The sequence below is a fragment of the Micropterus dolomieu genome, linkage group LG07, assembly GCF_021292245.1.
Source record: "Micropterus dolomieu isolate WLL.071019.BEF.003 ecotype Adirondacks linkage group LG07, ASM2129224v1, whole genome shotgun sequence".
Taxonomy (NCBI): Eukaryota; Metazoa; Chordata; class Actinopteri; order Centrarchiformes; family Centrarchidae; genus Micropterus; species Micropterus dolomieu.
The window spans coordinates 20,990,781-21,014,847 of NC_060156.1; the positions used below are offsets into that span (position 1 = coordinate 20,990,781).

Sequence of the window (24,067 nt, forward strand, 5' to 3'; positions counted from 1 at the left end):
CTTTATATTCTACAAAGCCTGGCTATGGACAGTCAATAAGTGATTCAGCCCATTCTAAGCATTATTTTGTAAGTTTTTGATTCTATATAACTTATTTTCAGTGTAATTTGGTGCAACATTGCACAAATGTGATATTTTAAGAACTATGGCTATGTTTTTCCAATAAAATCAGAAGCAAAGCCCAGTTGAAATGTGATATTCTGCTAATTCAGGGATGCGAAATATACACTATGAACAGAGACAGGTCGCAGAAATGAATACATGTACTAATACCAGTAAAATCACAATTTATAAAACCTACCTAAAAAACCTACCTAAAAAAAAGCTCTGCCAAAACGACTAAACATTAGCTACCATGCTGTGAAACATTTTAAAATCATTCTTTGCCCATGTAATATTAGATATCACCAAAATATCCATCAGAATTGTCTATTGTATCATAAAACAGTATGCACTCACTTGGTAAAACTCAAACCAGTAGCTCTTTAAAATGTAATGGAAATTTAAAACCAACAGATTGGGTAATGAGGTGATGATTTTAATGTTAACTTCCATATAGGTTTTAGCAGACTTGTGTGGCTCATGTGGCTTCCCTGTACACTGTGTGAAGCTGTGACTATAGTTGGTGTCTCACGCTTGGGCCACACCGCCTACCTCTACCTGATGATTGCCTCGCTGAACTTCTGTGGCTCGCACATGTGTGGTGTCCACACAGACAGCATTGCTGCTGCTGTGCTGCAACTACCAACCCTATCTTTCTACCTTGAGTCTCCCTTTGACAAATACAATACAGTAAAAGCCTTGTTAACAAATGAAAGAATTCGGTCCACAGAAAGGCTAGATGTGAAACAGATAGAGGTGTTGAGTTAAAACATTTCAGATATTTTTTTCATGTCTATGACAGATTCTACAGATATACCCATTTAAACTGATATTTTTGATGAGAACTGCGTGATTCATGTGAAAGAAATTGGTGAGACGACCGATCTCTAGATGATGCGCCATGAGCCCGACTGCTCACATGTGGCTGCAATTTTCCTTTAAATCTCTTTGACACACATATTCAGAAACCTGGATAAAAAACAAGTATGGTTGACATGAATGGAAATGGTGAAAAGGTCATGTAGAGATTTGCAGTGAATACATCATAGATCTTTGGAACTCATAGAACAATAGACTGACTGATGTTTGGGGTCATTTTGTGGCATTTTTTAGTTCCATAAAATGGATCTCAGTTGTTTGACGTACATATAATTTGAAGATACTTTATAAAAAAAACTGGCAAAACCTTTCCTTTAAACAAACATGACTATACAGTGTGGCCTCGTCTTGTATCTACATGTTACTGCAGTTAATTCACACAAATGAAGAACCCAAAATAGCGTGTGTCACAGTTGCATGCATGTAAATCTCCTCATTGACTACAGAAACCTGATGTTCCAGTATGAGGAATCAGTTTCCCCCTCTACATCTGTAGAAAGCCTTTTTGTGAAGATCTCATCTCCTCGAGTTTAATCCTTTCAGTTTGTTCCTGTCTGTCTTTATTTGTGTGTACATTGGAGTGTGTTTATTTTCCCTCTACATTACACAGCTTTTGGCTTCAAATTATGTTTTTCTCTCCGGTTTCTCGTGCAAATAGGTCCTAATTAAAGTGCTTTGGCTTCCATAAACTGTTCTTTGAAGCTCAACCTCTTGATGGATCTCGCTCTCTCCACACAGCGGGCTCTGATGGCTAATTAGACACTCAAAAGAAAAAGGCAAAAAGAGGCTCTTTATTCAGCTAATTTGCTGATGCGGCTGTGTACACTGCGAATGTGTGTGTGAGTGAGAAGAGCATAATGACTTTTAACTGATGTGTGTGAATATGTAATGCTTCATGCTTGAGTGTGTGCACAATATCAAACTGGTGCCATTGGCAGCAAGCTCCTTTATGTCTGAGCAAGCATCAGTGCTGCACAGTGTGTTTGGGGCTTTGTTACAGACTGAAGTGCAGTTTGTGTGAAGCTGCCTGTGGAGATGCTTGCTGAGTTACTGCAGCCGCGTCTGTAAGGTGAGTCACATTGACTTATAAATGCGTACCTTGTAATCTGGATGATTAACCCTCGTCTAATCAAATGCTGGAGCAACACAAACATCACCAACGTCTTATTATGCTAAGCATGAAATACACCACATGGCCAAAATGTATGTCGACCACTGAACATTTCACCTACGTGATTGTTACCATGGGCATTAATGTGCTGCTACATCAGCCTCCACTCTTTTGGTTGAACACTTTCCACCAGATTTTGGAACACGGCTGCAGGGATTTGTTCCTGAGCATTAGTGAGGTCCAAGACTGATGTTGGGAGATAAGGCCTGGCTCACAGTCCTGTTCATCCCAAAGGTGCAGGATAGGGTTGAGGTCAGAGCTCTGTGAAGGCCTGTCCAGTTTTTCCACACTAAACTGTGAAAACCATTTATTTATAGGCCTGACTTTGTGCATGAGGGCATTGTCATGTTGAAACTGTATACAAGTGTATGTGAACAGGGGTGCTACTACAGCGCAGCAGCATACGGTACATAAACTGTCCTCTCATGCAGCCTGAGGTCCAGGCTGCAGGAGATAGTGTATGGACAGCTGCCATTTTGGAGACACCAGCTTCCTCATGCCTACACTGCACTGGTGGCAGAGCCAGCTGCAGTAACGAGCCATTATCATTCTGCTGGATAGTGACCATCCCAGCCTGGCTCTGCTTCCAATACTGTCACTGCTACTGCTTCCAATACCAGAAAACCCTTCTCTAAATATTGCAGTGCTCTGATGTGGATATGATAGTTGTTTCACTGCATTCATCACTGTTTCTCAGACGTATCACTGGGGTGCAAGAATCTGAAATGTTATTTCCCAACCAATTAGCAAATACAGCAAGTACAGCAGCTAAAAACATCAGGGTTCCATATGCACGTCCTATAAATCTTCAAGAAAATAAATTGATATAGATCTTAACAGTTGATGATTTAAATATCCTAAAACCAATATTAAAATTTTTTTACTTAATAGAATAAAAACCTGCTTTAAAGACAGCAAACTATAGCAGCTCAACCAGTCAGCTCCCTTCTCTGATTGAAGATAAATAAACTACCTGCTGATCAGCTGGAGATCCAAAGAAGCTCATCATATCCAAACTGCAGGCTAACAGCTCAAGTCCCTTAACTGTTCACCTTTGATGTATCTGTGCTTTATCTGTAATAGGTTTGTACAGTGATTCTAACTGCACAAATATTCATGTTCAAAGAAAGTCCCTTTAACTATACTGTTTTTTGTGTATACCGAATCTAAGCATCTCGCCATGTGCAGACTACACAATATGTTTGACATTCATCACCATTCTACGTGACAACAAAACAGCAGTCCATTTATTTAAATGATTAGTCCATGTTATTTTTCAATAAAACAGACAAAAAATAATAAAATACAAAGGTAACTTTCATGGGCACCATATAAAAGATTAACCTTCAACACCTTAAACAGGTTCAAGATCCCTGTGGTAACAGTAAATATATTTTTATTTTGCATTTTGTTGCCTAACCTCAATCATTATGTACATCACTCGTCATATGTGGTTGTTATTATTATTGTGGGTATTAATGCAGCTCATAAATATTCTGACATGTCGACAAATTTTAATCCAGACGTCTTGACACCTTCAGTTTCTTGTAGACAGGTGCGTAGGAGGAAATATCCATAGGCAAGAGAAGAGATGAGAGTACAAAAGATAGTGTGCAGGAGTTCTCTCACTCCAGACATTTATTCTAAAATGTATTATGCTGATACAAAATAGTTGCCTAAATACATAATTTCAAAAGATGATGTTCCCACACAGTTCTGACCAACACTCCAAACCATCAAATACACAGATACTACTCAATAACAATAAGTCCAAAATATGGTCCAGGTTTGCCTTGGTATGCAAACACACTAATGGACCATAACATTGAAATCAATCACTTTTGTATGACAGTCACAGCAGTGATAAAGATGCAGACACAACACAACATTGTTACAGTGACGGAGCCGACACTGTGTTTGTGTGTGCACCCGTGTGTGCTGTCAGTGAGTTCAGGTGTCCTCTCACTCTGCCTAAATTGAAAAAGCAGCACTAGAAACAGAGGAGAGTCCTGTGGGGTTGGATCTGAACAGAAGGAGGAGGCTTCAATAAAAGAGGTTAAGGAAGACGAGACCCGATGGAAGGATGAGGTGACTTATCAGGAATTAGTTATTAGCCTGGAAAAACTGAATGGGGCTCAGTCTGGGGCAACAACAATTGTATATTTCCTTCAATAAGTAGTCTATCAGAGATTTTTTCAAGTAACTAATTAATCATTTAGTTTATCAAATGTCACAAATACAGAGAAATACCAACATGAGGCCAGAGTCCAAATAAATATCTACAGATAGCTTTCTTAGTCTGAGCGACAGTCAAACATCTGACTGATACCTAAAATGTGTCTGTGGCAGTAATGTTTCTTTTGTGACATTAATAACGTGTTTACATTTCTTAAAGTTACATATTGAAAAAAAAAGTGTACGTTTGGTACAGAAACTGATATTAGCAGCAGTATTTAAAAAACCCTGATTTTCAAGACTGAAATGTACATGGATAAATTATTTAAATTAACCTGATATGTGTTGTTTTACTGGATATATAACTTAATCTATCTTGCTATTGATTAATCTTTATACTGATCAACCATCACTAACCATCGACTAAATAAGTAATAGTTCAATCAGAATGACCAGGTATGATTATTGTATATACTATATACTATACTATATATATACTATTGTATATAAACTAGTTGTTTATGCACTCTATATTATTAATGATACAAGTGAGAGTAATAGGTTTAATGTCTTTTACTGAGGCTCTTTAACAATGCATTTTAGGAAATTCTTCAATATTTTAATACAACAGTTGAATAACACCAACTGAACCCAAGACTCTTGACATATTTGATGTGCTTAATTGAATCTTCGAGATGCATAGCGTTAATTTCTGAGAACATGCTCAATCAATGTTATGAAGGAAAGCCGGATACATGTCGTAGCCATTATGCACGAGCTGACTAGTAACTAGTAAATGGTAACTAAAAGCAAGTAATTCAGGGGTTTCGTTTCGTAAAATAAGACAGACTAGTGTGACACCAGTTCAACAGCTGAGAGACAATTAGAAAGCAGTGAGCTCAAGAGAACGAGAGACAAAGAAAGATAATTAGCCAATGGGAGTGAGAGTACAGGAGTGAGTGAGTGCATGAAGACAGGAGGTTCTGAGCTTTTATTGCTGAAGTGCGCGCGCACACACACACACCCACACACACACACACACACACACAGGGTGTCACCTCCGACCTCCAGCCTCAGCCAATGAAATTTTAATCAACAGTCTCTGATGGAGGAGAGCACTCAGACTCTCCTGCTGTGTAACTGCTCGCTCTCCATCTTCTCTCTATTCTCTCTATCTTTTCATGCCTTTGAGCAGCCCTCCCCCCTCCCATCTCTACAAACACCTCCTCCCTCCTCTCTTTTCTCTTCATCACACACATTTCACTTCCCTCCTTCCTCATTCACAAAGCAAAGGTCACCTGCTCCACTTTCTCTTTTTCATTCACTTTCGTTCCTTTCGCTTTGTCACCTTTTCCCTTCCTTCTCCTTTTCTCTCTCCGTGTCTCATCCTCTTCTTGTTCTTACTTCTTTGTGAAACAGCTGAAGCACATCATTATTTCAGCATGGTAAACCATAGAAATAAACAGAAAAAAAAACTTTTCTTAAAGAAAGTCAGGTCCATTATATAATTCTCAGAATTGACTCTGATTTATAGTAATTACATAATATGCACAGAGACTTCATGAAAATACAAATAAATGTATAATCAAATGAAAAACAAAAAGAAACCAAAAAGCATCTCTTGTGGATTTTTGGATCTTGAATTAAAATGATGGAATCTAACTTAAGGCACTTCAGTGGAGTAAGTATTACAGTAAAAAAATAAATATAGTGAGTCGAAGCATTAATGAAAATCATATATAAAACTATCAACTTTATGTTCAGCAAGTGTGCTTTTCCATTATGTATTGCATCAATTCAACACAATTCCTTTTTTGTTAGATTAGAATTATATATATGATTTGCATTAAACGGAGAACAGAATTTTAGTAAAACAACACAGTATGTTCATAAAACATCATTCTGCTACAGCTGCTACGGCTTTTACCATCCCTCGTTGAAATAATAAGTGAGCTGTTTTAGCAGCAGCTGAGTGACTTTGTTACCCAAACCACCAAATGTTGTGAGTTGGATATATTTGTACAAATGTGAACTACTCTTTTCTGAGAGACAAATAATTAAAAACATTCGGGAAAAGCTTCCAAAAATGTGTCTCTGTGGATTTTTACTCATTGGCTCTTGCGTTCTTTCTCTTCGTCAGGCAAAACTGTTATAACAGAGACATCAACCAGAACACACTCACTCACCATCTCTCTCTCTCTCTCTCTCTGTCTCTCTCTCTCTCTCTCTCACACACACACACACACATACACACACACTTCATTTTCACTGTCCACGGTTATTAAATACAAAGACATAAAATTAATTAACAGCTTAATCACTCACGTGTACACACACACACACACACACACACACACACACACACACACACACACACAGCTCTAAAAGGACAAGGCAGGTACGGCCTTTTAATTTGAAGAATAATTTAATACTGCTTAACCAGGCTTATGGCCATTCTCTCTCTCTTTGTCCCTCTCGCTCTTTGTGTGTTTGTGTGTGTGTGTGCTAGCTATTTCATTAATTGGCTGAGATGGAGGGATTGAAATCTGTGGCAGAATCGTCTGTTCCTCTGTCTGTTGTGCTTTCTGTTAATGAAGCTGCTCTCTCTCTCTCTCTCTCTCTCTCTCTTTCTCTGTCTGCAGGTCATTTGTCATGTCGGACGGCCTGTCCTCCAACATGAGGTGTTTGTGCAGCCTGGAAAAATGATGGGCTTGTTGTCCCCACATCACATCCAGACAGTGCATGCATATATGTGCACACACACACACACACACACACACACACACACACATACAGAGAGAGAGAGAGACACGTCTAAACTTTCACTCAGCCTGTACATGAATGGGTCTCTCTATAAACACTTTAGTACCTCTGTAGTACCACTTGTTCTTTGAACTTTTACCATTTCCTGATATTTTTATCTGAAGAACCAATGGTACAGTGTATCACTTGAGGTCCTATTTTAAATGAAAAACAACAGCATTTTTTTTGCAGTTTTCTTCTGTATTTATTACAGTTTCATATCAACTCTCAATGCTTGAACTTGAACAAAATCTGAACATTATAACCTTCATAAAAGGATTCATTGCTGCTGAAGTTTATGTTCGATTGTTGCACTTGAAATCTATTGTTTATATTGTTAATTTAATCATTTAAATAATTTATCTATAAAACGAAAAATTTGTGTAAAATTGTTATACACTTAGCAAAGTAAAGTATTGAATAATTATTGGTATCAGTATTGTTTTGTAATATTTTCAAACAATACCTAGCCCTTGTACTATAATAACTAATCCTATTTATTTTTGTACTGTATTATTTTTATTTATAAATTTTTTCTTTTCTCTTTTGCCCAAGCATGTCTGTCTGATGTTACTTTACTTATTGTGCAAACACTGTTACTATGATATGTTGAAATAGTTCAATGTGAGATAATTAATTTCACTTTTAACTACATACTGTTTTATAGTTTGTGCTGTATCTCATTTCAGTATTCTTCCACAATGACTCTTTTATTTCCCCACAGGGATCATTAAATCTTGGTATCATCTTATTTGAGAATAAAGCAATTGAATCTCTAAAGCAATCTCCTCTTCTCTTGTAAATACTATTTTACAGTTTTTAGATACTTGCAGCACTGAGCGGTTTTCACTCCGAGTGTTTTTGTTCACTTTCATTCACACCACGGTTTGAGAGCGACAGACTAAAAGTGAACATTAAACACTTGACTTTAGGAAAACCATTGGCTTAGAAACTTAAATAAGAGTACATGTGAGAGGTAAAGAGACACTTCTGCCAAGTGGTTTGATAAAAGCCTCATGCTGTTCCAGATAGAGGACAAAGAATGACATGAACATAAATGACATGATGACGTTCAGATTGGATGAAACACTCCTCGTGGAACTGGCTTTTAATTCACAAACTCACTCACATTCACATTTTGCAGAGTGTAGATTCTCCGCAAGGGGAAGTTGTACTGTCACTGTCAGACCAGTTCAACAACCTGCACCACCTACCAGAAAGTAAATGAGTAGATAGAGCAACATTTTACGCCTACCGATACAGACAAATAAAGTAAAAGGATTCGGACCACCTGCGGGCAATGAGTGTACCTGCATCAGTGTGTCCTTACAGGACCCTGGTCAAGTAAGAAACCAATTTGTAAGCCAAAAACAAAAGAAAATACTAGGGCTTGGCACGTTAACGCATTATTTTCGCGTTAACACATTCATTAATTTACGCTGACAATTATTTTATCGCACGTTTTTATTGTTAGGCTATTATTTTGAAAGTCCATTGCTCACTGGCTCTGAATACACATACTACAGTCAAACCATGGGTTACAAACGGTCACAAAGGGGTTGGATGTTGATCAGCCTGCTAATCACCCACCCAAACAAGCAGCAGAGGGAGGCTTCGGCAGACTATGCTGGATACAGTGTGTGGGAGAAGTAAACAAAAGCAACACAAGCGATCAAATGCCATAGCGAAGTGAATAGCTACACACTGCATGCTGATGTCAGTCTTACGAACGTTCTTAAAATCACAACGTAGTCGCTTGGCCCTGCAGGGTTGCTCTTTGCTCCGGTGATCAGAACGGGAGACAAGCACTCGGCGAGTAAACGCCAGGCGCTCTATGGATAGTAACCATGGCCACAGCTGTAACCTATTTAACTTAAAATTATAGGCTACATAACTTTAACTGATAGGCCTTCATCTAGTTTTTGTGGGGATGCTCAGCCATGCAAATTCCCTCATGTTGTTGTTTCTGTTGATACTTGTTCAGAAAAAAAACAAGAAAACAGATTTATTTATGTTAACCTGTTGCTCAGAAGGTGCCCGTTATGATGTTATGATCGTGGCTCTGGACTCTGGACTTTTAACAAGCTATGAAAGGTAATGCCCTGGCAGTGGCAAATAGCTTTGTTTTCATATTTGATTTGATTACATTAATGTTTATGTTGAGATTTACAAGAAATATTTTATTGCTACTTTGTAAAGGGAATACTGCTGGTAAAAAGCACCTTAATTGTAAGTGTTTGCAAACCACATGTTATTGCATTTTTTTATACAGCAGTACATTTAAATTAAAAGTGCGCTATACACTACTTTAGAATTCATTATTCAATTTTGCGCATAACTCGCAGAAAATCAGGCAATAAATCGCGATAAAAAAATTTAATCATTGCCCAACACTAGAAAATACAATTTAATATAAACAAAAAAACACGTGGGTTCTAAATTGCTGGATTTTCCATTTGTACAAAACCTCAGTAGTTCTTTTTATTACTCTCTTTATTTATCAAAAGTAAATGTATCATTATGATTTGGGTTCCCTGAAAGATGCTAAATAATACATTTGAATTACTGCCCAAGCCTAACGCATACCTTTTACAAACAACAAACAGGGTCTTTCTCATGAAAATTGTTTTTCTTAGCCCATGCAAGGGCACACTGTCATGCCAGGCATGTCCAACACAAAAATTGTTATATGTAGTACAAGAAAAAGTTTTTTCTACTACCAATCCCTATATTGAGTATTGGTAGTGTAACACTCCCTATCACATATTTCAATAAATAAAAAATAGGCTTTATAAAAAAATGACAGGCTAGTTTTCTCATCATAATCCCCATTACATTAGCAAGAAAAAACATGGCTGCTGTCACTTCACAAGTGCTTCATAAAAACTAGTTTTCACCTACTGAGGCTTCATTTAAAAATGTCATGGCCTGTTGTGAATAATGGATGACAGTTTTTGACTGCTTAATCATCTCTCCAGAAATGCTAAAAAATATAAACCCAATACCAAGAACTGACTTAGCCTTCTCAAAATGTTATCTTATAAATAAATGAGACTTCGCCTTCAGATTGAACACACAAGCAATCACTTCATTAACACACTGATATGGGAAATGTGCTTGTTAGTATTTGCCTCTTGGGGGAGGTCTGCTCATATTTTCAGCCATAACAACTTGCAGTTTGATATTGTAAATACGGAATGTTTTCATACACAGGCTACTGCTCTTAGCACAGGAACTGGTCCAAGCTATCTGTATGCTACCTGCCTAGCATGAGAGCTAACTGTTCACAGCCCAGGGTTCATTGACTCATTAGGGCTACACGTTGAACTGCTGCTCTAACTAAACCAATTCATTCAAACCGTTTTCTCTGAGTGTATCATGAGAAAGAGTGGAGAGAAACTGTACTACCTCGTTGGTTTTTGCAAACTAAAAATATCCTCCACTGACTGCCTGCCGCAACAACTCTCTGAGGGAAGCTACAGAAATGCAACACAGAGATTGGAGAGATGGAGTGTGTGAAACAGAGAGCAGTATACTTGACTTAAAGAATATGTTTATGTGTGAAAAATCATGCATACAATTACATCTTGTTGTGTTATATTTTGAGTACAACTTTAATGAGGATTTAATAAATTGTATTATTTTGATTGGTTGTTAGAACTGATATTGAAGATAAAGCATTTGTGGACTGAAGCTGTCAGTGGAAAAAGTTTTTTTTTTAATTTCTTTTAGATCAGGAGTCATGCCAATTATAGAACAAATCTGTCTTAAATGCTTTTACCCTGGGAGACCACAGCACAAGGACCCAGAAACACCAGCAGTGATGTTTAAAAGTTCAATCCATTTCATTTGTTGATTAGTGGATTTGCCGGGGGAGGCAAAGTAAATTGGAGCTGAGCTTTCGTATAGAGTTAAACCTCACTGACCTTTGAGGGGATGGAAAATCAGAGAGTCAGATATGATAAAAGATGCTATATTTGCTATATCTCAACATCCAATTTGATATAACCATGCCATTCCCTGCTCAACAAAAGAGATGCAGCATGTTCTGAAGTCTAGCGTTAGATAGCACTGCCTAGTACAAATACATTCCCTTGAATTAACTGTGTGACCAGGTACAAATTGAAGGCTCTGGCCACAAAGATTTAAGGGCGGTTTTAAACCTATAGATTTTTTTTGTTCTGGTCCGAATAAGTGAGATGAGTTTTTTACTGGTTTGTTTCTTTACATACGCTCATTGGTTAGATATGTCTAGGGCGTGAGCGACAACATAAACACAGGAAGAAGATCACGGTTACAGGAGCCAGTTATAAACAGTTTATAAAATAGAAACCATGATAACCTTGACCCCAGATATTTCCTTTCAGGTCAATATTTAAGTCCTGGGTTTTGGGTTTTACTTGTGCTGAAATTGAAGTAGCTAACTTCATCTCTCCAGGGCAGAGTCAACTGGAATTTTTTTGAAGATGAAAGGACATGCGGTCACACCTGCAGTCAGCTGTGTAAAATGTAATGAAGAAGGTGGTAAGATGGTTCCACAGGGAGCTTCTGCTTTCATAAAAATAATGTCAAACTTTATTATTCAGTCTGACATACTGGGATCTGGAGGATTCCCAGGTGACTATTTGAACCGATATTAGTCTTTTACTCAAAATGTCCCGTCAGCCACGTATGTCCATCTTGGTATATGACAGATATGATGATGTAACATTGAGAGCATATTTAGTGTGTAGCTGTTTAGTCTAAATGCTGATCAGAATAACACAATCACAAGTAGCTCATGACAATATTGACAAAATGAAAATATTGACAAAAACAGGCATAACCCTGTCTAAAGCTAATAACCTCATATCTCTCTCTATCACACACACACACACACACACACACACACACACACACACACACACACACACACACACAAACACTTCCCTCACCTATCAGGCCTCTCTCCCTTCCTAATTGACCATGAAAGTACCCCATAAATCGAGTTACTGCATTGTGCCTGTCTAGTCATATAAAAGTGCTTTAATGGTTTTGCTAGGAGCTCTGTTGGGAACATTAGGCAGAACTCTCCACATTCATTAGCCCATTAGTCTGTTTCAATATTGACAGTGTCTCATTTGTCCCCTCCCCTGTCTGTCAGAGCCGAGACACTCTGGGACCAGGTCTGAAATCTGCCCTCTGGCTCTGCTTTGGTCCGGATCAATCAGCGCTGTTTCACTGCTCAGGTTCAACAATTTTGCTTTGGGAAATGTTTTGAAGCCAAATATTGGTGAAGCACAAAATGGAAGCCAGTCATCTTCTATTTTGCACAGTTTGCATTTGGTTTACAAAACTTATTATATTTATAAAGCTTTCTTCTTTTTAAAGCAATCATCTACTTCTTTTAAATGTCTAAGCTTCCCTAATTGAAATCAATCCTTTCTTTCATCCGCAGGGAGGCAGTCAGACAGACAGGGTATATAGATGAAAGTCCCTCCCCCCAAGGAACTCAGTGTCTTGAGAAAAAACAGCAGGACTGAGCTTTGCTAAACACAGCACTGACATTTTTCAGAATACTTTATTCATAATCATTGCCTATCACAATAATGAATCCTGGGGTCACTTCCAAAAACAATTTAAAGTACGAAATATCTGTTCTGAATTGGAGATGCATGTAGACAAACAAGTGACGCCCTTGGCACAGGTAACAATGAAACATTGTTTTGCTGTTGTTGTCATCATAAATTGAAAATGACCTGCTGTCAGAACTGACATTGACAGATTTACGTTTGTAACAATAAAATACACACTGTGTTCTCATTGTACAAACGACAGAAACTGTTCAGATCAAGAAATCTTGAATTTTCCAAAAATGAATTTTTTGCTGCTTATCGTGCTGCTTCAATGAACGGTTGATGAAGCAGTTACAGAACATACTTTTCTTGTGTCTCCTTGTATGTATAATGGATCAACTGTATACACAGCATAAAGATACATATATATACTATACTGTTTGCACAGAGCAAAGTGTGCCTTGTACCTTGACACGACTATGGTGGTAATCTAAGATGAAAATCAGGGTTTGAGCAGTTAAAACCACAGAACCATAATTGTAAATAGTTCAGGATTGCTTATTCTACTAATGAAGGCAAATATGAAGGCTAGCATTTTAACTTCATAAAAGCTGCATTGCTGAATGACTCACAAACGTGCCTCACGAAATCTCTTTTGATATGATAAGCCAAAGCTGCTGCAGCCTGAAACAGTGTGGTGGCCTTTTCTTCTTTGCAAATACTGTATACAAAAATGGTGATAATTTTTTCAAAGAAAATGATCATTATTACAGTACATGCTTTATGCACATCAAATAAATGCATTTCAAAACATTAACCCAGGAAAAAACATAGTGTCCCGCAGAGATTTCTGTATCCACCAGTCTTACCGAACAACACTGCACCGAACCCATTGAACCTACTGAAGTAGAACATTATGTTAATGCTGAGATATGAAACTGCATTCCTGCCAACTAGCCAGAGAGGAGATAGCATGCATGTTAATGTACGTGCACACAAACAGAGACTCTTCACACTCACACTCACATTATATCTTCCATCCAAATCCACAGGGGTTCTCTGGCTTTATTTAGGTGTATGAAAGGCATACCGCAGTGTCTGCACGGCAGCTGGTCCAATCATGATAACTATGCAAATGTACATTTGATTACTTTTATACTTGTGCTTTGTGGAGTGAGGTGAGTTTTACTTCAGTATCAGCTGCTGTCAGCAGGTAGCACTGCTTTGACTCCTACTTTGGAAAATGCTGAAATTACTGCTGCATTTTCTACAGCGTGTGACAATATGGCAACCCATCTATTACTGTGTGTGTGTGTGTGCGTGTGTGTGTGTGTGTGTGTGTGTGTGTGTGTGTGTGTTAGTGTGTGTGATGAAGTACAAGCCTGTTTAAGGTCAGTCAAGCTGTGTTGAGCGTGCCCTTTACCATCCCGCCCCCCTGTGGAGGGTCCTGGAGGGCGCTCTGCATTGCGTGACCGAGTTCACGGACATTTTTTATGTCAAGTTGGTGTCACGGAAAAGAAATGAAAGCATCAGGCTTTGCCACCTGAAGCCGGCAGATGCTGTTAGAGGGCAGTATTACATATAACAAAGCCTAACGTTGTTACCCTGATTCTATGACCGTACCACCCTGTTGCTCCCACAGTTACTGACTTTATGGATGCCAGATTCAGATGCATAAGCTATTTATATCAGTGGTGCCCACTGGATTGGAACCCTTCATCAGGATGGATTAAGCAAGAACATGCGGGTTTCAGAGTTGAGATGTCACATCTACAGAGCATGTTAGAGGGCTCCAATTGCGCTCCACAAGCAGGGGTAACTGCTTTACAAACACAGGAATTACAGTATTTTTCAAAGAATTCTCAATTTGAACTGACAACAATCGCTTCAGGTTGTTTAGTGTAATTTGGGTCAGAATGAAATGAATAACATAAAATGGACTATGTTCTGTTCTCATGAAATGCATCAGTATAGCTACTACAATAGAACTACTGTATTTTCTCAAATGCTATTCAAATAATGTCCGTATTTCTCAAATGCTATTCAAATAATGTCCGTATAATAGCCAGTACTGCAAAAAATGAGAGCCAGTTGATGAAAAATATTGATCAGATTTACATGAACTAGGCTTGTTTGTATTAACATGAGGTTAAAGTATTTAAAAGAAATCCCTGTGAGCCAAAACCTTAGATTCCCTCCTGTTCTCAATACCGAGTTTGCCAAGTTCGGACTTCAAGCTTGGACTTGGCAAGTTCAGCTCGGGAGTAAAAACTTCCAGGAACGGGAGCACGCAGTCAGTCATTCTGGAATTGGAACAGCAGCGGACTTGATGATGGGCGGACCTGTTAGCGGGCAGGACCTCAGCTCTGTCTTGAGAAATCAACCACACATTTGGAGTTTAAAAAACTATATGCCCGCATAATAAACTCTTAAAACTGCATTCCGTGACCCAAGAACAGCAGTATTATACGTGTGAGTCTTCTCCTCCGACATATCTGCTTTTTGGTGCGAAATACATTCTGGGATACTTAAAGGGATAGGAGCATCTACAGCTTGTTTCAGACAGAGGCTGAAAGGAAGGCCTACATGAAGGTCCAGTATATTTTGTTTTTGAACTTTGAATCATGCAAAGCTGCCATACAGGTGTCACAGAACAACAATGTAGAACTGGAAATGCAGTATAACAGGTCCCCTTTAAGATACAGTAAGAAACCCTGTTTTCCCATGTGTATAATATTGTAAATGTAAAATTTACCTCATATAATTTTTAAAATAATTACAATACCATAGTGTAATTTCTGTATAAACAATTTAACCTCACTGTGGGGACGTAATTAATTAGAGGACTGTTTCACACTGTATTATTGGCTCTAGACATAAAGTCTAAAGTTCTTCTAGTGGCCCATAGAAGCTGCAAAGCTCAGTACACACCCCAATATGAAAGCGCTGAACAACGTGAGATGGTTTAGCTATTTCAAGAGTGGTGTGAAGTTTGCACTGATGGTGGTGCTAAAGGAAAGTTTATAGTGTCTAAAAGGGAAAGGGTTTAACCTCTGGGGGAGTATCCAAGGACATCCAGCTGTTAGTATCAGCAGTTGTCACAGACAAAGGACAAAGGAAATATTTTGACATGATGATGGCAGTTAGATAACAGGTTAGAAGGTCGCCAAATCATTAGGGATTAATGAGGACCATGAATATTCACTGCACCTTTCAGAGTCACTAAATGTGGCTGCCATTTAGCAAAATTGTAATTTTCTGTTTTCAATAGTTAATGTAGAGATAGTCCTTTACTCACAGCAGAGCGCAATTACATACAGAGTTTTCAACCTGTAGTTAGTGATGTATAAATCACGCAAGCGGAAACATATTATTAATCCTCCTTTTCCAGCTGCAGCTACAACTTCCTGTTTTCATCCCCCCATTTGGCAGAGAGCTCATTAGCTCACCCAGCAGTTATTTGGTGAACTGTCGCTCATCACCCATTTCTCATTCAGTTAAATGAGGTTATTGTTGGTGACGATCATTCAGTTTAAATGGCTGCTACTCTGAAAAAGCTTGATTTTATCACCCACACATCAGTCTGAACGTAAACAGACACCACAAGCTGTTAAATGATGTTCTGCATGATGATGGTGTTTATATATGATGTCAGCACCATGGTGCTCTGTGTGTGTGTGTGTGTGTGTGAGGACAGACTGCGTACTACAGCACACATGCTGACTTTTACCCGCTGATGTATTCCTGCTATATTGCTGACAGCCTGCAGTCTGAAGAATACATTCATTTAATGATTGCTGGGTGGGTGGGTGGGTGTGGGTGTGTGGGTGTGTGTGTGTGTGTGTGTGTGTGTATGTGTATCTGCGTATTTGTGTCAGCAGTTGGCTAGTGTGCAAACAACAGCCTGCCAGTGCTCACTGGAGTCCACGCGTGGAGGTCACGGCAGAAAAATTTGACCGGCTTTTGTGATCGAATATTTTATGGAGAACAGATGCAGTGGATAAAATGTAATAAACACAGCAGATAAATACATTAAAATAATAACTCATCTGTTTACCTTTAACCACTGACTTGACCTGACAGTTAACATTTTGGATGTTTTAAACAATTAATGTTTTCGAGTTGTGGAAGTGGGACTTGTGGCATGAGTATCTGTCTGGCAGGTTTGTACATTGACAAATGAATGATGTACAGCCAGTATGGTCTAGAACTGCTCTATATGAAAAGTGCAATGAGATATCCAAGACTGTATATCTTACAGATTAGATCTTAGCTAAAAACAAAGTATATCTGAGTATGGATTGAGTTCAAACCGAAAACAGAACTTCACAAAAAAAAAAAAAATCGATTGATTGTCGCTACTGTTACAAGTTTCCTTAAAGTAATACAATCCTAAAAGTTTGGTTTAATGATTAGATCCATGAGTTTGAAGACTTATCAGACTGCAAAATACAGATAATGACACTATGAATTTATAACTCCCTAAAGAGCTGTAAGAGGTCTTCAGGGTGAAGCTACAGATGTAGTTCAAACATGGACACGGACTGTGGACACACACCCGGATCTGTTTATACTACTGTTTAAGATAAAAATTGCTTTGCAGTGGGGGAATATTAGGTTGTTAAGCTAAAATAGTTCTAAAAATAAACACTTCAGATACATAAAAGCACTGATGCACTCCGCCCGACTGGTGGAGACAAAGACTCCACATGTTTCCTGTCACTCTGTACTGTCAGTTACTAAAACATAAAGGCAAAAGTGCTATAAAAAGACACCATCTATGTTAATATTTGTAAACCATCATGACTGTGTGTGATCACAAATAAAAAAGGACACATCCGAACCTCTGAATAACCCAGAAACACAGATAGACACAAAAGTAGAGTATAATAAATTAAATACAGAGGGGGATAAAAAGATGTCTTCAGTTCATTTAGATTCAATGTGGTCACAATTCCTTTAGAAGTGTTGCAGACAATGTGTGTGTGTGTGTGTGTGTGTGTGTGTGTGTGTGTGTGTGTATACGTGTGTTTTTTCGTGTGTGTGTGTGTGTAATCTAATCAGGATATGGAGATTACCATTAAATCGTCCGGCAGGGATTACACTCCCTTTCATCGAGCTGATTCAGAGGCCACACTTATAAACGGGGGTTAACAGCTTGTTATAATACGCTGGATTGTGTGTGTGCGCGCGCATGTGTACCACATGCCAAGCTAATCGGCATTGCTCAGAATGATGAGAGGGCCAAAGAAAAGCAGCCGAACAACACTGAGACAAAGACGTGAAGAGAGATGGGAGGAGAGTGGGCAGAACAAAAGAACAGACACACACACACACACACAGAAAATGATAGAGTTAGGTGCACCCACCCAGTAATAACAGTGTAGAAGTAGAGGATTGTCACCTTTCCCCTGTGTGAGGTCACAGCACAACAACTCTGTTACAGTGTATGTGTGTGTGTGTGTGTGTGTGTGTTTTTTGTGTCAGTGCTATGTGCTCAGTCCATGTCAGAACATATAACATCATGACTTAAAGCTCATACTATAGAAAATAGCTCTGGTGTTGTAAAGAACAGTTTCAAACGGACTCTGCACAGCATGAAGCCCTGACAAGGACTGTTATTTTACAGAGCAGGACGGTGTCCGAATATAGCATCCATTTCAGGGCAGGTAAACATCTTAGAAACAGTTCAGGAGAATTCATGTCAATGTCAGGCGGGCAAAAAGTCAAAAACACTATTAAAGATTGTAGCATGACCATTGCACTTGTCCATGCACCATCTCCTCTGCAGACTCATGTGCACTGTCCTCCACCATTGATCTGTGCTGTGCTTTCATTTTTGTGATAGTTGCACTCTAACAGTGTAGCTTGTGCTATTAACAAATCTACAGGAACAACAGAAAGTCCTGAAGATTCTTTTGTACGATTCTGATCGTTTGATCATGTGTTTAAATAATCAAGCCTGACAGTGCAACAGAGTGTCTCTGTTTGTAGGCTATATGCAATATATCTTGACAGGAGGGCACAGTGATGGAACAATGACATATAATGAATCTTGATGTTTGTTTAGCATACTTCCTAGAGTGGACTTCAAACTGTCACCTATTGAGAAACATATGAAGAAATATTGAGAGTGTGTTGCCAAGCAAGCTGGAAAAAATAAACATTGTCCTGAGTGACCACGAGCTGATTGGTTTCAATTTCAAACGGATGTCTGTATCTGAGCATGCACAAAAGGCACGCTGTGGCCATAACTCCCAATGAAGTGCAGATGATTTTAATAAAGAAAAGAAAATGAAAAATTGTTGGTCCTGCATTGTGCTTGGTTGATGCTAAACAGAAATTAGATGCTGCTGTTACGAGTGGAAACCCTTATTTTCCGGCTCGTACAGTGCTCCCAAAAAAGTATTTTTTGCTGTGCTTGCTGGAGCTTTTCCTGCACGTAAAAAAAAGCAGCGTTAACAAGGGGAGTGTGCAGAGGATCTGCTGATGTGTATCAGAGGCAGACAGTCAACAACACCGCTGACCGGCTCATGATGCTGTTTGGTGAAGTGTTTACCGACCATCGAGAAGCAGAGAGAGAAGCTTTACATCAACACTTGAGCCAAGCAGAAAAGTCTTGGTTCAGCTGGAAATCTGAGTGAGTGAATTTTAAACACAGTAAGAGATCTCATCATGCGCCTCAGCTGATTTCAGTGCAGTTTATCATTTATAGGTGTCACAGAGACATTTCTGCAGGCAGAACCAAAACTCAAAGTCAAAACGCTCCCTTATTCCTATTTCAGTTTGTGAAAATTTGACCATTTTCTTTCCACTCAGCAAGGCACATGTGTGCGCACATCTGTGTCCTGAGTCAGACCAGGGCTTCATTACACAACATCACCTGGCAGACACATGCTGCTGCTAGATGCTTAATAACAGAGAAGAACAGCCTCTCCACCCAGTTTTCATATAGTTACATTTGATTAAAAATGCATTTTTAATCAAATGTGTATCTTTTATTATTGCTAATAAGACACACATTTAACAATTCAATATGATGTAAATACTTTCAGTGAGGTCACACTGAGCTTGGTGGCAGAAACAATGAGCGTTGAGCTTGAAGGCTGCTACAAACATGTTTTTACTATGACTATGAATAATACATAGATACAATTTAACAATATGCCAGTTAATGATATTTTACCTTCGACTTTATACAGGTGGTATGCACCCATATGTTGTATGTGCCATATGGGGGTGTAAGGGAAGGAGATTTTTAAAAGATGACCATTTCCAAAAATATTGGATAAGTCATGATGCCCTGATGCTAAAGTTGTGTGCGTTTATAGATCCTGACATTATGGTCCAAAATCACAAAACAGACCAGGAAATGTAATTCTCTTTTCCTTTTAAGGACATCATACACACATACATGCACACACACACACACACACACACACACACACACACACAGCTTGAGGTTTAACACTGATCATAAATAAATTCATAACGAATGAAGTCATCACTTAAACACCCCCCCCCCACACACACACACACACACACACTCAGACACCCAACTGCCTTTGTTTCACACACAAACACACACAAAGTCACGCATGCTCACACTACACAATGACCTCATCCCTCACATCATCTCTGCTCCACCCCATCACACACACACACCCTCATATAAAGAAAGGGTCAATCCATTAAGTCACAACAGCAGCTGATCCCTTCCTTTATGTTCCACTCATTCATTTCATTGTCTGTAAAAGACTAATGTAAATGTATCAAAGCGAGCCAAATTATATCAGGATTATAAATTGAGTCATTATATTCCGCACGGTAACATGTGCTCATCAATTCAGTGTAAAACCATTTAAAAAAAAAAAAGAGTGTGTATGTACAGTGCATGTGTGAATATCATTGTATTGTTTAGGATCCACTTGAGCTTTATCAGAGCAGAAACTGAAACTGTTCTCCCAAAACACATCCCAAAGATCACAGATCAGAGTTAACCGACTAAATGTTCCAGAAGATCCTAAACTTCTTGATCACAGTGAATAATTTACGTAAGATGCGTGAAGATGAGCTCAGACATCCTGAACAGAACCATTTTATCAGTACCTCATCCCAGAACACACTAATCAAACTACTTAATTTGATGAACATGTTCTGTATCATACCAACATTTATTTGCTGCCTGTCTCTCAATGATTTTCTGCTCAGGTCAGACAAAAGTCTTCAGAAGGAAGTTAAGGAAAATGAAAATGTTCACTTAATTTGAAAAAGTGTTATATTGACGTTTTTTAGCTCTTTTTGGCCTTTTGCAGTATCATTATGTGGTTTTGTAGGAATCATTTTGTCTGTTTGATTGATTTGTAATGTTCTGTCTGCAACCCTTGCATAAGATGTCTTTGATGGGACCAAACCAATTACAAAAAGGCCAAAGACTTTTTATTGCTAAATCAGGGTTTGATAAATCACACATATATGTGAGGGTGTCAGCAGTCACAAGTAAGTATCTTAAAAAAATAAACTTCCATTATTAGTTCTCTCAGCAGCCACTAATGTGAGTTAAGTCACATTCTTAGGTGACAAAAGTAAAAGCGACATTAAATGTCTCAGTAAGGTGTTGTGCTACCATGAGTCAAGAACAGCTTCACTGTAGTCAATGGAGAGAAACGAACAAGACTGTGTGTGTGTGTGTGTGCGCACACACATGACTCCAGGGAGGCTTCTACTGTCATCACACCTTTTTTTCCACCAGGGTTTCGCTCTCTCTCTTTTACCTCCAGAGGTCTTAGTATTTTGAGGAAGCCACTGATCTCATTGGCCTTGCTGGAAAGCAAAGCGGGTGGACACATGACTCATACATGCCTCTGTTTGTGTGTGTGTGTGCGTTGCCAGACCAGCCTGATGAAGCCCTCTCTGCATTAGAAAGTTGTCTTGGGGGGAAAAGAGAAACACCCTCTATGTCTCCATTTTGCTGTGTCCTGCAGTTCATCCTTAAATAATTCAGATGTCTCCCCTCTTTCCCCGACACACACACACACACACACACACACACACACACATATCGTCTCTACAACTGGCATCAAAGTGAAATTTGCTTTTCATCGGGCTGGAAACTGAGGCTGTGCCGACACTTATGTGCATAAATCTGAAAACGCATCTTTTTGTCTTTGCTCTGGGCTCACAGCCACACTCTCTGTGGACACACTTGTGTCATGTTGTGACATGGACTGGGACAATTATCCACACTACAACAAACTGAGTGAACTACTGTTATTGTCTAAATGATATTTTTTTTCTTTATTTATCATCTATTTAGCTAATATAAATTTGGAAAAATTTATATTGTTTTCCAGGGTCCAGGTGGCCTCTTCAAAGTTTACAATAACACATAACAGTGAAACGCAGCTAACTGTCACATTTGAAATCTGAGAATGTTTTGACACTATGAATACATAATCATAATAGAAACAGTTTTAAAAATTTTAAGGACAATAATTATTTAGGGAGAGTAAATGTAATAGCTAGATAACCTACTCCAAATATTTTACAAATACCAACCTTTCCAAGAGCAGTAGTAGTAGTTTTTTGGACTGCAATTCTTCCTCTGAACACTAAGTTTCTTTTTTTATCTGGCGCATCAGAGCCATGTAATGAGAGTTGCATCAACGGCATCCAATTTAATTTAAAGTGGCTTTATTGGCATGGCTGCAAAAAATACAACGTTGCCAAAGCATATTAACTCAAACTATACAATCATATAAACAATTCTCAATAATGTCTCAATACTCAATAACTGCCGGTTGTAATTCGCAATTTAAAATACGAAGCGGTCAAATGTTGTGATGGACACACCTTCTAATTCCCTGTCTTTTACACACTGTCTTTCTCTACTTTTTGTCACTGTTCACATGTATACATATGGACCAGGAGCACATTTATCCACACACACACACACACACACACACACACACACACACACACACACACACACACACACACACGCACTGCAGTACTTGTCTATTCCCTCAGGTATTGCTGGCAACATTGTGGATTAAAATAGCTGACGACCCACATATCCCTGTATAGCAGGCATGGCACTGCTGGGCCAGACACCACAACCATTTGTCCACATACAGCAGCACACAGCTGGCCTGATTTAGAAATACTTGCATCACATGCAATTATGACAAATATTGAAAAATGGTGACCTTATGAGCCTCAACTCAAACATTTATAATGAATAGTATCATTGTCTGAATCAATCAGATTATATTTGGACATTAGGAAATAGAAAGGTTAGGCTAGAAGACTAGAAGAAGAAACTATTTCTAAATTAATGTAATTAGATAGGAGTAGTTGTAATAAATTATCCAATCAGGTGTATTTTAGTTTCAAACTTTAGTCTCACCTAAAACAGAGTCAGATCACTAAAAGCTGCAGTAGGAAACACATTAGAGGAAATGACATAATGTGGATTCAGTAATGACTCAGACATATAACATTTCTGGCCCTGCAGCTGTTTTCATGTGTGTTTGATACCCAGTGATCAGATCAGGTGGTTCTAGCCAATGAGAGCTGACAGAAAAACATAAAAGCAGATGTGACACCAGCCACTGAAGTTGAGGTTGCAAAGTGCCAGCTATAAAACTCATGTACACAAAATTCGCTTTCAAACCAAGTATGTGAGGAGCCATTGTTTGAAGGCAAGACCGGTGGAGAAAGAACAAGCTTGTATTCAATATTTCAAATACATTGAATTGAATGTGGACACCCTGTACACAGTCCTCCTGGTCTGGTCTTGTTTTTCATCGTTCCCTACATTCCAACTAAAGGGGCCCTGTGGAGTTAAACAAACAAAAATTTACAGTCAGTGTTAAAATGCATTGTGTTAATCCTTGAGCTCAAATGTGTGAATGTATTCCCTTCCTCTCAAAACAGATTTTTAAAAGTATTTTAAATCCAGCATGTTCAGCAGTCTACTCCTCTGCCTTTGTTGGAAAGTGTAACACTGTTGGTAGGAGTGTGCATCACGTCACCACGTGTGTCCTCATGCATGAGATAAAGAAAACAGGGACCCACTCCTACTACTAGCTACTAGAACTCTGTAACTCCACAGGGAACTTTTAAGAACAATTTTACTGCTACAGCATGCACTGATTTTTGATATAACAGTGTGCTTCCAACTCGAGGGAATATCTTTCCATTGACTGTCAACAAATCAAGCTTTGGGTGTATCTGTTGACTCCTGGTTCTCTGTCACTTCTCTCTCTCTCTCTCTCTCTCTGAGACAAAGAACTGCGTCGGCAGACTCGTGAAGAAAAACAGGACAAATTCCCAAGGTCATCCTCCTCTACTGCATATGACCCATTTACTGTGTCCCACT

At 38.7% G+C, this 24,067-nt stretch overlaps 1 protein-coding gene and 1 long non-coding RNA gene across 2 annotated transcripts in view; one reads left to right on the forward strand and one right to left on the reverse strand.

Annotated features, from left to right (window-relative positions):
* Nucleotides 1–24,067, reverse strand: part of klf7b (Kruppel-like factor 7b) — a 66,556-nt gene that overhangs the window by 32,610 nt on the left and 9,879 nt on the right. The window lies entirely within an intron of this gene.
* LOC123973622 lies at nt 11,566–13,118 on the forward strand. Its single transcript, XR_006825652.1, has 3 exons — nt 11,566–11,638; nt 12,273–12,357; nt 12,567–13,118. It is a non-coding gene; the product is annotated as an uncharacterized LOC123973622 (long non-coding RNA).